This window comes from Aegilops tauschii, chromosome 4, assembly GCF_002575655.3.
Source record: "Aegilops tauschii subsp. strangulata cultivar AL8/78 chromosome 4, Aet v6.0, whole genome shotgun sequence".
NCBI classification, from domain to species: Eukaryota; Viridiplantae; Streptophyta; class Magnoliopsida; order Poales; family Poaceae; genus Aegilops; species Aegilops tauschii.
Window position 1 is genome coordinate 246,594,081 of NC_053038.3, and position 12,371 is coordinate 246,606,451.

A 12,371-nucleotide genomic window follows, 5' to 3' on the forward strand; every position below is an offset into this window, starting at 1 on the left:
AAGCACCGACGTCAGCGACGCCCCTCTAAGTCCCGCCATAGCAAAAGTAGCGGTACAGGCACAAGAGACAATAACACTCCGGATAGTGCCGAAGACGACGAAAATCCCCTCCAGCCAGATTTAGAGCGGGAGGATGAACAAGCTAGCCCTCCAGAACAGGCAGCAGATGGAGAAACGGAGGATGACAATTACATGCCTCTCTCCGAAGACGAGGTGAGCCTCGGTGATGAAGAATTTATCATGCCTGAGGATCCCGTCGAGCAGGAGCGCTTCAAGCGCCGGCTTATAGCCACAGCAAACGGCCTGAAGAAAAAGCAACAACAGCTTCGAGCTGATCAAGATCTGCTAGGGGACAGATGGACCGAAGTCCTAGTGGCCGAGGAATACGAATTCGAACGCCCAACCAAGAGTTACCCAAAACGCAGGTTGCTACCCAAACTCGAGGAGGAAGCATTAAAACCTACATCACCAGTGTATGATGCGGCGGATCGACCGCCTAGTGGCCGAGACAGAGGGGCATATCAGCCCGAAGTCCAGCCAGCACCCCGTCGCAAGGCAAACAAAAACAAAGCAGGGCATACAAGATTGATCTACGAATCACGGGGTCGCGCCCCAACACGTGATGGTGATCGTCACGCCGGATACACTAAAAGGAAGTCTGGCCGGGCCGAACATAGCAGACAAGACTCGTATGAACTGCGTCGCGACATAGCCCGGCACAGAGGCACCGCACACCCCCTATGCTTCACCGATGAAGTAATGGATCTTGAATTCCCAGAAGGGTTTAAACCCGTGAATATTGACTCATACGATGGTACTACAGACCCCGCGGTATGGATAGAAGACTTCTTCCTCCACATTCATATGGCCCGCGGGGACGATCTACACGCCATCAAGTACCTCCCGCTAAAACTCAAAGGGCCGGCTTGGCATTGGCTGAATAGCTTGCCGGCAAACTCAATAGGAAGTTGTGAGAGTCTGGTAGATGCATTCCTGAACAATCTCCAAGGCACTTATGTGCGACCGTCGGATGCTTACGATCTAAGTCACATAACTCAGCAGTCAGGGGAGTCGGCCAGGAAATTCTAGACCCGGTTCCTAACTAAGAAAAACCAAATTGTTGACTGTCCGGATGCAGAGGCCTTAGCTGCATTTAAGCATAACATCCGTGATGAGTGAATTTCCCGGCACCTCAGTCAAGAGAAGCCAAAATCCTTGGCAGCCCTCACAACACTTATGTGCGGGCGAAGATAGCTAGTTGGCTCGTAACAACACAGCAAGCAAACCTGGCTCATCAGAGGCCAGGGATAGCAACGGCAAACCAAGACGCAATAAACACAACCACCGCAAATATGGTGACAACACCGAACATACGGCAGTTAATGCCGGGTTCAGTGGCTCAAAGTCCGGTCAGCGGAAAGGGCCCCTCAAAAATAACAATTCGGGTCCGTCCAGTTTGGACCGCATACTTGATCGTCAATGCCAAATTCATGGCACCCCAGGGACGCCAGCCACCCATACTAACAGAGAATGCTGGGTCTTCAAACAAGCCGGTAGGGCAGTCGCCAAAGACGATAAAGGGGGGTCTTAAAGCGATGATGGCGACGAAGAGTCCAGATCACCGAACACAGGAGGGGAAAAGAAATTTCCACCGCAAATCCAAACGGTGAATGTGGTAAACACCACCCAAATTCCCAACCCGGACCGGATATGCACCCCTAGGAATGCCGACCTACCGGAACTAGTCATCCCACAATATAAACTAGGGCCGGTCACCTTCAACCACACAGATCGTCCGGTCAACGCCAATCAGGGCAATCCAGCCGTACTAGTCCTCGACCCAATAATTAACGGGTTCTGCCTCACACGAGTCCTTATGGACGGAGGCAGCAGTCTAAACCTGCTTTATCAGTACACGGTGCGCAAGATGGGCATCGATAATTCGATGATCAAACCCACTACAGCCACTTTAAAAGGCATTATACCAGGTGTGGAAGCCAGGAGTACAGGCTTCATTGCCCTCGAGGTAGTCTTCGGATCACCAGACAATTACCGCACCGAAGAGTTAACCTTCGAAATCGTCCCCTTCCGCAGTGATTATCAGGCACTGCTCGGACGAACCACGTTCGCTCAATTTAACGCGGTGCCACATTACGCCTACCGTAAGCTCAAGATGCCCGGTCCACGCGGCGTCATCACGATTAAGGGCAAGGCCGACCTTTCTTCCGGCAGCAACAAGTACATCGCTGCCTTAACAGCAGAAGGAAGGAGCAAAATCTTGCAGCCGAACCTCAAGTCGACGGCCAGGCTCCTGGATACCGCCAAAGGACTTCGAACTACTTCGCGGCAGCATAGCTCGGCTCGTCCAAAGCTCAATTAGACACTCCGGCGAAGGCTAAGATAGGCCGCATATAGCGGCTCAACCGCTCTCCGGCAAACAAACATTTCTTACATTTTGTTTGCAGGCTCACCTTTACATAGACTAGGATGGGTAATATGGAGGCAGCTCGAACGCGCAAGGGAATCCTTAGATGTTCCCGGCAATGATTATCCGACTATACTCCGGATCCGCACGCAGCTTGGTCTTCCCTGGTCTCAGCAGGTGCCACGGTCATATTTCTTTTCCATTATTACCTATCTTATACGCATCGACGTACTATTTAAATAAAACATGTGGATTTGTATGACGCTTCTCTACTGTCATTTCTTACTAAAACTCTTTTGTCGAGTGGCACCCATACGCCGCGATATGCCTTTAAACGTGCCAGGGGCTTCGTTTTATCCACAGTACGGCAATAAAGTCCAAACACCTTCATGGAAGTTCGGCACCAAGAACTTATAGCATTATATGTATCAGCTCCAAATCATGTCTTGGGTCAATAGTTGGGTTTGCCTGGCTCCCATGTTTTGGTACCTTACGTTCCGCTATATCGGCTAAGGTAGCACTGGGAGAACTACTGTGATTGTGTCCCGGTTCTTCCGGACGAGCACCTCAGTAGAGAAAGCCGAAAACTGACTGTCATGATACGGCGAGAGCTGGTCAGCTGTTCGAGAGGTCATAAGATCTTTAAGGATTTCCCCCGCATAATGCCATAACCAATGCAGCGTGCGATGGATCGGTTTTTTCTCCGATCAGGTGCTTATAGAGACCCTAGTACGGTATTCCGAACACCAGGGGCTGCGCCTACCTTACTAAAGCTCCGATGGCTAAGTGAGAGTGATAAAGCCCTATAGTCCGATTCCCTGGTTCATTGTGCTGAGCACCTCCTTCGAAAGACCCAAAACTGGGATAAAGAGTGCTCAAGTTTATCCCGAACACCCCCGTACTCCTTAAATGGGGGCAGAAGCCGACGACTGGCCAACTCTCAGGTTTAACATATAAAACGGCCACACATGAGGGTAAACTTTTAAATAACAGGAAATAAATAGTATAAATGACCCTGTTCAGACGTTTACAAAGGACAACATGATACACATTCATGGAAATATAATGTCCTTGGTGCATAGCTCCGCGGCAAGGTAGGATCCTTTAAGGACATTCTCATAATATAATTCAAGGTTGTGATGCTCCTTCCCTCTGGCGGCCCTTCGGTCATCAGCTTCTCAGCATCCATCTTCCCCCAGTGCACCTTTGCACGGGCGAAGGCCATTCGCGCACCTTCTATGCAGACCGACTGCTTGATGACATCAAGTCAGGGGCAAGCGCTTACAAACCGCTTCACGAGCCCGAAGTAGCTGCTTGGAATCGGCTCGGCGGGCCATAACCGGATAATTAAATCCTTCGTGGCTAGTTCCGCCACCTTATGCAGTTCGGTCACCTGTTTAAGTTGATCGGCAAAAGGCACCGGATAATTCAGTGCCAAATACTGCGACCAGAAGAGCTTATCCGCAGCGTTTCTTTCTTCGGCCCGGTAGAATTGGGCGGCATCCGATATGCTGCGGGGCAGCTCCGCAAACACCCCTGGAGAAATCCGAATTCAAAATCAGAAACATAATCTTCTCCTCCAAAACTTGCTTTACAAGGAGAAAGCCTTACCCGCTACGATCTTCCTCGCCTCTTGGATCCCCTCTAGGGTGCTTTGGGTTTCTCCCCGGGCATCGCTCGCGGCCTGATGCGCCTTGGTGAGTTCGGATTCTTTCTCCGTTACACTCTACTCCAAGGTCTCGCATTTTTTCACGGCCTGTTGCAGCTCCTGCTCAGCTTTAATCACCCTGGGCCTGCTCTACGGCTGTCTTTTCCTCGGCCTTGGCCACAACCTTCTTAAGAGCCTCGACTTCGATCATCATCCCTAGAGAAAATCAAGGAACATATTCTATAATACTGCAAATTTGATTGCACTAAACGCGAACAAGACTTGTGCATACCCTGTTTATCTCCCAACTGCATTTTCAACTGGCCAAGTTCTTCTTTGGCCTGCTCCAGACTTTGATTCAGTCCGACGATTTCCGCAGTATGGGAGGCAGCAACCGCTACGGACGCCTTCTTATAACAGAAGAGAAATAGATGTCATTCAATGAGTCTTCCTGCGAACATAAATTTGATCCTCTGTCCGGTTTCTTCTTTCACCGAACAGTGTATCAGGGGCTACTATCCATACTATGACACTCTTCAAAAACATACCTCAAAACCTTTTATAAGGCTGACACAAGCTCCATTTAGTCCACTCTCAGCATACTGGATCTTCTCAATCACCGCACCCATAAGGGCACGGTGTTCATCGACGATGGAGGCGTCCTTCAGCGCCACCAACAAAGCATCCGACGCATGTGGTTGGACAGAGGTCACCGGTATACCTCCTCCAGCTGAGAGAGGCTGCCTGCTTGATTCTGGAGCTGTATTGGTCTCCGGAACGGCATCCGGCTGCGAGCCGAATTCAAGATGGCCCCCGCCATTAGCTCCCATGGGAATCTGCTCCCCCATGTGTTCGGCCCCCAAAGTTTGACCTCCAGGCGCCGCCTTCACGGTCTTTCCCTCTCCTCCTGGGCCGAGGTCCCTTTGGGATGAAGCCTCGGCGGTATTCACCTGTTTGGAGGAAGGGGCCTTCGGGGGCGTCCCGCTTTCCATAGCATCCGAGCTCAGCGAATCCTCTGATGAGGATTGTTCGGTACGGGACCTCGCCGGACTCCAAAAACATATGGCTCAGGTTAAAAATTTGCGCCATGATAAGTCTGGACGCGTAAGCATGGTCGAACTGTATATACCCACGGGTTCACCAGGGGTTGGACCCTGGGGTCCCATGCCGGGCCAATGTCAGTGGCGGCAGCGGACTCCTCCGGAAGGGGAGCTTTTACCCTTTTGGGCGACTTGGCCTCCAAGTGTGTGGAGGCCGTCCTTTTCTTTCTTTCCCCCGCAGGGGATTCATCTTCCTCCTCCTCCTCGTCCTCTTCGGAGGCAGAACGGGCATCAGAGCCTTTGGATATTGTGTCCGAAGTGCCGCAGCGACGAAGGCCGCCCCGGGTCTTTTTGGCCTCCTTCTCGGCCGTCTTCTTCGGCACCTTGTATGGCGCCGGGACCAGCATCTTCGTAAGAAGAGGGACGGACGGTTCTTCGGGCAGCAGGGCCGGACAATGGATCCACCCCGCCTTCTTCGTCCAGCCCTAGGAGAATCATGCAAAAGCACATTAGGCACTTCCCTTGGGTTATGCGGGCAAAAAATACGATTACTCACCGAACTTGCAGGGCGGGACAGTTGGTACCCACGGTCTTCAGCGGAGTCCGGCCATGATTTGCTGGACTTGAAAAGCACCTTCCAGATGTCCTTGTGCGAGGAGCCGAAAAGCTCCCGCAAGGTTTGGTGCTTGGCCAGATCGAATTCCCATAGATTGCAAGTCCGGTGTTGACAAGGCAGGATCCGGCGAACTAACATCACCTGGACCACATTGACAAGTTCAATGTTCTTGTCTCCCATATCTCTAACACGCATCTGGAGCATCGACAATTCGTCGGACGAGGACCAGTTCAGGCCCTTCTTGACCCAGGATGTGAGCCGCAGGGGGCACCGGATCGAAACTCAGGAGTAGCGGCCTATTCTGTGCCGCGCGGCTCGGTGATGTAAAACCACTGTTGTTGCCACTCCTTGACGGAATCGTTAGAGGTGCCGGTTGGCCATATAACGTTGGGTATCTTGCTCACCATAGTGCCCCCGCACTCGGCGTGCTCGCCGCCCACTACCTTGGGCTTCACATTAATAATCTTCAGCCACAGGCCAAAATGTGGTGAGATGCGGAGAAAGGCCACACACACGACAATGAATGTCGAGATGTTGAGGAAAGAATTAGAGGACAGATCATGCAGATCGATCCTATAATAATACAGGGTGCTGTGAACGAACGGGTGGAGGGGAAACCCTAGCCCGCGGACGAAGTGAGGAAGAAATACAACCTTCTCGTGGGGTTCCGGGGCAGGGACGATCTGTCCCGCCGTCGGGAGACGGTGGCTGATTTTCCTGGCCAGGTACCCGGCCTCACGAAGCTTTTTGATATCCTTCTCCCGGACGGTAGAGGCCATCCATTTTCCTCCTGCTCCGGATCCGGACATTTTCGGAAGGCCTTTGTGGGCAGAGAAGATGAACGCTTGGGCGCTGGAGCTTGAGCGGTGGGGAATGGATCAGGAAGGAGAAAGCGTGGGTGCGAAAGGGAGTCCTTATCCCCTTATAAAGGCAGCACGGATTCTGCGCCTCCCCACTTGCGTAGTAAAACTACTTATGCCCCAAGCACCGTAATTGATGGTGCGGTTGGGTTACCTACACCCGTATTGATGAGAATCCCGTGATAAGGGGACACGATCTCTGCTTCGACAAGACGTGCCAAGGAAACCGCCTTGCAATGTGTGTAGTCGCTGGTTGGGAAAAATGGTTCGAATAATGACCGGGCCGTGGTATGATGTCACGCTGCCGAATGTGTCAGCAGATTAGATTTGTGGAAATATTATTCTCTCTACGGTGGTATGTGGAATTTGTTTTGCAGAGCCAGACACTATCCTTGTTTTCAAAATCTTCTACGGAGTATTCGGAGGAGGAACCCACCTTGCAATGCTGAAGACAATCTACGCGCCGGACTCATCGTCATTGAGGCCTGGCTCAGGGGCTACTGAGGGAGGCCTGGATTAGGGGGTCCTCGGACGGCCGGACTATATACTCTAGCCGGACTGTTGGACTATGAAGATACAAGATTGAAGACTTCGTCCCGTGTCCGGATGGGACTCTCCTTGGCGTGGAAGGCAAGCTTGGCAATACGGATATGTTGATCTCCTCCCTTGTAACTGACTCTGCGTAACCCTAGCCCCCTCCGGTGTCTATATAAACCGGAGGGTTTAGTGGTAGGACAACAACAATCATACCATAGGCTAGCTTCTAGGGTTTAGCCTCTACGATCTCGTGGTAGATCAACTCTTGTAATACTCATATCATCAAGATCAATCAAGCAGGAAGTAGGGTATTACCTCCATCAGAGAGCCCGAACCTGGGTAAACATCGTGTCCCCCGCCTCCTGTTACCATCCGCCTTAGACGCATAGTTCGGGACCCCCTACCCGAGATCCGCCGGTTTTGACACCGACAGGTTGCCGCGCATGGCTCTTGCTTCTTGTAGTTCCTGAGTGGTCTTGGCGGTGCATTCCTGAGCGTTGGGCGCCCCTCGCCCGGTGTCCTCCTGAGGGAGATGTGCCGCGAAGCACACCTCCATGTGGTGCCCGAGCGCCTCCCTCCTAACGTTGGCAAGGTCTGAGGCCCTCCAGAAGAGAGCCCCGAGCCCTGCCCAAGGAGGGCTCCAGGCACGCCTTCCTATGCGAGGGAGGGAGGCGCCCCGGGTGCGGGCGCTGATCCTGATGAGGTACCACTCGCGACGCCACCCTCCTGAGGTCCTGCACGAAGTAGCTGCTTCTTCTTCTTGGGGACAACCTCAGGAGGGTATCGAGCTGCGCTATTGTCGGGGTCTTTGGTTGACGCTGCTTGGAAGGCGCGCTCGAGGGAGCACACCGCATCTCTTTCTTCGAAGGGGACTATGATGATCCCGCCGCTCTCTGGCATCTTGAGGACGTTGTAGCCGTGGTGCGTCACCGCCATGAACTTGGCCAGGGCTGGGTACCCGAGGATGGCATTGTACGGCAGATGAATGTGTGCGACGTCGAAGTCGATGAGCTCGGTGCGGTAGTTGTTGCGTTCTCCGACAGTGACAGGGAGGCGGACCTGCCCAATCGGTGTGGTGGAACCGTCGGTCACTCCTGAGAAAGGCTTGGTAGGCTGAAGCTGGTCGTAGGCACATGAAGGTTGTCGAACGTGTCGACGGAAAAGACGTTGAGTTCTGCGCCGCCGTCGATGAGGGTCTTGGTGACTTGTACGTTGCTGATGACGGGTGAAGAAAGCACTGGGTGAGCGCCAGCGGTAGCCGCGCACTTGAGCTGATCAGCGGAACTGAAGGTGATGGCGCACTTGGACCACCTGAGCGGGCGAGTAGCCTCGAGCTTGGGGAGGACTGCGTTCACCTCGCGAGCAAACTGCTTGAAGATACGCTGTGAGGCTGGGGCTTGAGCTCCGCCCAGGATACAGGCGATAGCACGCGGCTCCTGGAAGCCCCCAGCCCACTCGTCTTGATGGTGGTGGTCTTTCGTTCTTGGTGGGGGCGGCAGCGGAGGAAGCGCAGCGTTGACCTGAGGATGGTCCTCGCGAGGCTAATCCCTCCAGGCACCCTCGCGAGGCTGATCCTGCCAGCGGTCCTCACGGGGCGGGTCGCGCCACTCCTGGCGTGGGCCCCGGTCGTCCCAACGTCCTCCGCCACGTCCTCCTTCTCGGTCGTAGCCCCGGTCGTTGCGCTCGGGGCGTCGACCAAAGCGTCCATCGTGAATGGCCCTGATCTCCTGACAATCGTTGGTGTTGTGACTGTGCACGTTGTGGAAGGCGCAGAACGGTCGGCTGCTCTTGGATGACTCAGGCTGGTCCCTGCCGCGCTTCGTGTCTGGCTCTGTCGCGAGTATGGCTCCTCCCTTGCGCTTCACGTCCTTGACCTTGGCTTTCTTCTCCTCCAGGTCTGCAGCTGGGAGCTCGAGAAAGGAAAGGCGCCCTTCCTCAGCCCTTGTGCACTTTGTCGCCGGGTTGAACAACTCCAGGGATGTGCACAGCTAATCGTGGATGGCGAGCTCCTCCTTCATCTTGACATCGCGGACGGCATCGGAGAACGCAAAGATGATGGCCTCGTCCTTCACCTTGGGGATCCTGAGACGAACATTGTTGAAGCCCTGGATGTACTTCTTGAGGGTCTCTCCTGGTTGTTGCTTGACGCGGCATAGGTCATCCGCGGCCGGGGGGCGGTTGCGACTGCCCTGGAAGTTGGCGACGAAGTGGTCGCGCATCCCGTCCCAGGAGGAGATCGAGCCTGGAGGCAGGTTCAGGAGCCACGAATGAGCGCCGTCTTTGAGCGCCATGGGGAACCAGTTCGCCATGACTTTCTCGTCGCCGTTGAACGCCTAGATGCTCAACTAGTAGAGCTGCAAGAACTCCGCGGGATCGGGGTGCCATCGTAACGAGGAGGCAGATCCGGCTTGAACTTGCCCGGCTAGGCGACGCTACGTAGCTCGGGGGTGAAGGCGCGACAGCCGGCCGTGGTCACCAGGGCCCGTCTTGGAGGTGGAGCTTGGTCTTGGCGCCCGCGCGCCGCCACGGCAAGCGGCACGGGGCCCTGCTGCAGCAAGCGATCCTGACGTGGCGGTGCGGGGAGCGATGGAGCGTTCTCTTGCGGGCGAGGGACTTCTTGACAGCTTCCTTCTTCACGCACGAGCAGCAGACGCGGTGGGTCGCGCCGCGGAGCCGCGTGCCTTGGCACCAGGGCGCCGTCTTGGTGCAGAGGTGGTGGAGGTGCTCCGTGAGTCACGTCGCCCATAGCTGCCGGTGGACGAGGTAGCGAGAGGGACGGCGCAGGGGAGCCCCCCACGGTGCTGACGAGCTCGGCGATGCGGTCGAGCCAGTCCTCGTAGAGGTTGTCAATGGGGCGGTAGCACAGGAGTTCACGTGCCATGCACAGCGGGGCATGCGCGTCCACCGGAGTGCGACGAGCGTGGGACGACGAACCGGCCGGGGTCAGCGACGGAGTGGCGGTGCGGCCGTCCCGCCGCACGGATGGGTGCGGCGAGGAGGCTTGCTCCTCGTTCCCAGCCGGGCCGGTGGCGGCAGGCGATGGAGAACGATGAGGTGGCCCTCCGACGGGGGCCGTCTGAGCGACGCGGGCGGCGAGGGCAGCACGGCGCTCAGCGCGAGCTCGGCGAGTGTCCGCCATGGAGATGACGAAGCAACAGGGCGCGGAGCAACAGGAGGGAAGCCTCGGCGCACCCCATACCTGCCGCGCCAAATGTCGGATCTCGGGTTCCGGCAAAACCCTTAAGGTTCGAACTCTGGGGTGTGCGCGAAGATCTCTCCCTCACAGATCACGCCCTGACACACTTCAGGATCTCTAGTCTAGCTCGATGAACTCGCAACACAAGGGACACAAGATTTATACTGGTTCGGGCCACCGTTGTGGTTTAATACCCTACTCCAGTGTGGTGGTGGTGGATTGCCTCTTGGGCTAGGGATGAACAGTACAAGGGGAAGAACAGCCTCCTGAGGAGAGGTGCTCTTGTGCTTGGTGAACTTGCGTCGGTGAGGATGATCTGAATCTTTTTTAGTTGCCTCCTACTATGATGGCTAGTCCTATTTATAGAGGCCCTGGTCCTCTTCCCAAATATTGAGCGGGAAGGGATGCCACAACGTCCAATTTGAAAGGGGACAGATAGTATAACTTATCCTGACAAAAGTAGTCTTCACCTGCCAAAGGCTCTGGTGGTGACGCCGTCTTGGGCTCCACGGTGAGCTCCGTCCTGCCGTCCTGCTGGTCTTGGTCCCGTTGCACCGATGCGGAAACCTTTGCTTGACACCTTGGAACTCCTCGCCTGCGCTTGCCTCCTTAGCACCAAAGAGGAAACAAGGACACTGCACGCGCTGGTGCCCGCCTGGCGCCCGCCTGGTCTCGATCGTCATGGCTCACGTCATTGGAAGCTCGCGAGGTTTGCCTTGACTTGATCTCTCCGCCCCTGGCGAGCCAGCCTGGTGAGGCCGCTCCCGAGGAGGTCTTGCGTCGTCCACCTCGCGAGGCTTGGCCCCTCGCGAGGGTCTTGAATGTTCATTGGTGAAGATGGGCCGTACGGGCCCGCTCGTAGAGCCACGCAGTGGGCCGCAGGCAGGCAAGTCTGGGGACCCCCGTTCCTAGAACGCCGACAACCTGGAAGCCAACTAAAAAGCCACGACGGTGGCGAAGCAGCCCGCCTCCCACCAAGCTCTCAGGTCCTAGATGATCATGCTCACCACTCCAGCCGGTGTCTAGCTTGTATTGCTTCCAATTTGGTTAAATTGCATGTGCTTAGCTTACACACAATACCTTTGAATATGACATGCATTCCTGTTTTTGGTACATACTAGTACATATGTCTATTAACCATGTTCTTACATCAAACTAATGTTCTTGTGTATCCCTCATCAATCACTTATGATGAGGCAGTCAGGCCAGTGGACTACTGTGATGAAAGATCCTCATTTAAAGAATGGAGTGTCAGCCTCCCCACATGATTCTCAAGAAACAGCAAGGCTAGATGAAGATAGTGAACATAGCTCTATAGTTGATTACCGCATTTCCCCTACATTAGCATCGCAGGTGCCTGCTCTAACTTGGCAGCGTGATATGTGGTTGCATGTTGCATATGGTGTCTAGATTGTAATTCTTCTAATCTGGTTAAATTGCATGTGCTATTCTGCTTAGTTTATACATTATACCTATTAATGTGACATGCCTTCCTGTTTTTAGTACATAGTACATCTGTCTATTAAGCATGTCCTTACATAAAACTATTGTTTTCTGTAACCCGCATAAATCAATATGACGAGACACCTTCAGTATATGATGTGTGATATTAGTTGCATCTTTCATATGATTTTTAGCATGCGCTGCTTCTAATTTGTTGAATTGCCATTCATGATGGGACACTTTTAACTTGGCAGAGTCATACTGGTTGCATCTTTCATGTGGTGTCTGGCTTGCATTGCTTCTTATTTGTTGAAATGGTTTATGCTTAGTTTACACAAACAGTTGTGAATATACCATGCCATCCTGTTTTCGTATTATTCCATCCTGGAATCATGTGTTTGCCTTACATCAAAGTAGTGGTTGTCAATATCATGCACGAATGAGTTCAGAAGAGTGAATTTTATTACTTTTTCTTGTCGGTTTTACTTGACAATTCAAAATCAATAAAAAGGAAGTTAGCAAGGCAGCGGATGAAGGTGGTCCTTCCAAACGAAGGGCCTCTACAGATTCTACTCCTCCACTCCCCCCCCCCCAAGATGATTTCCA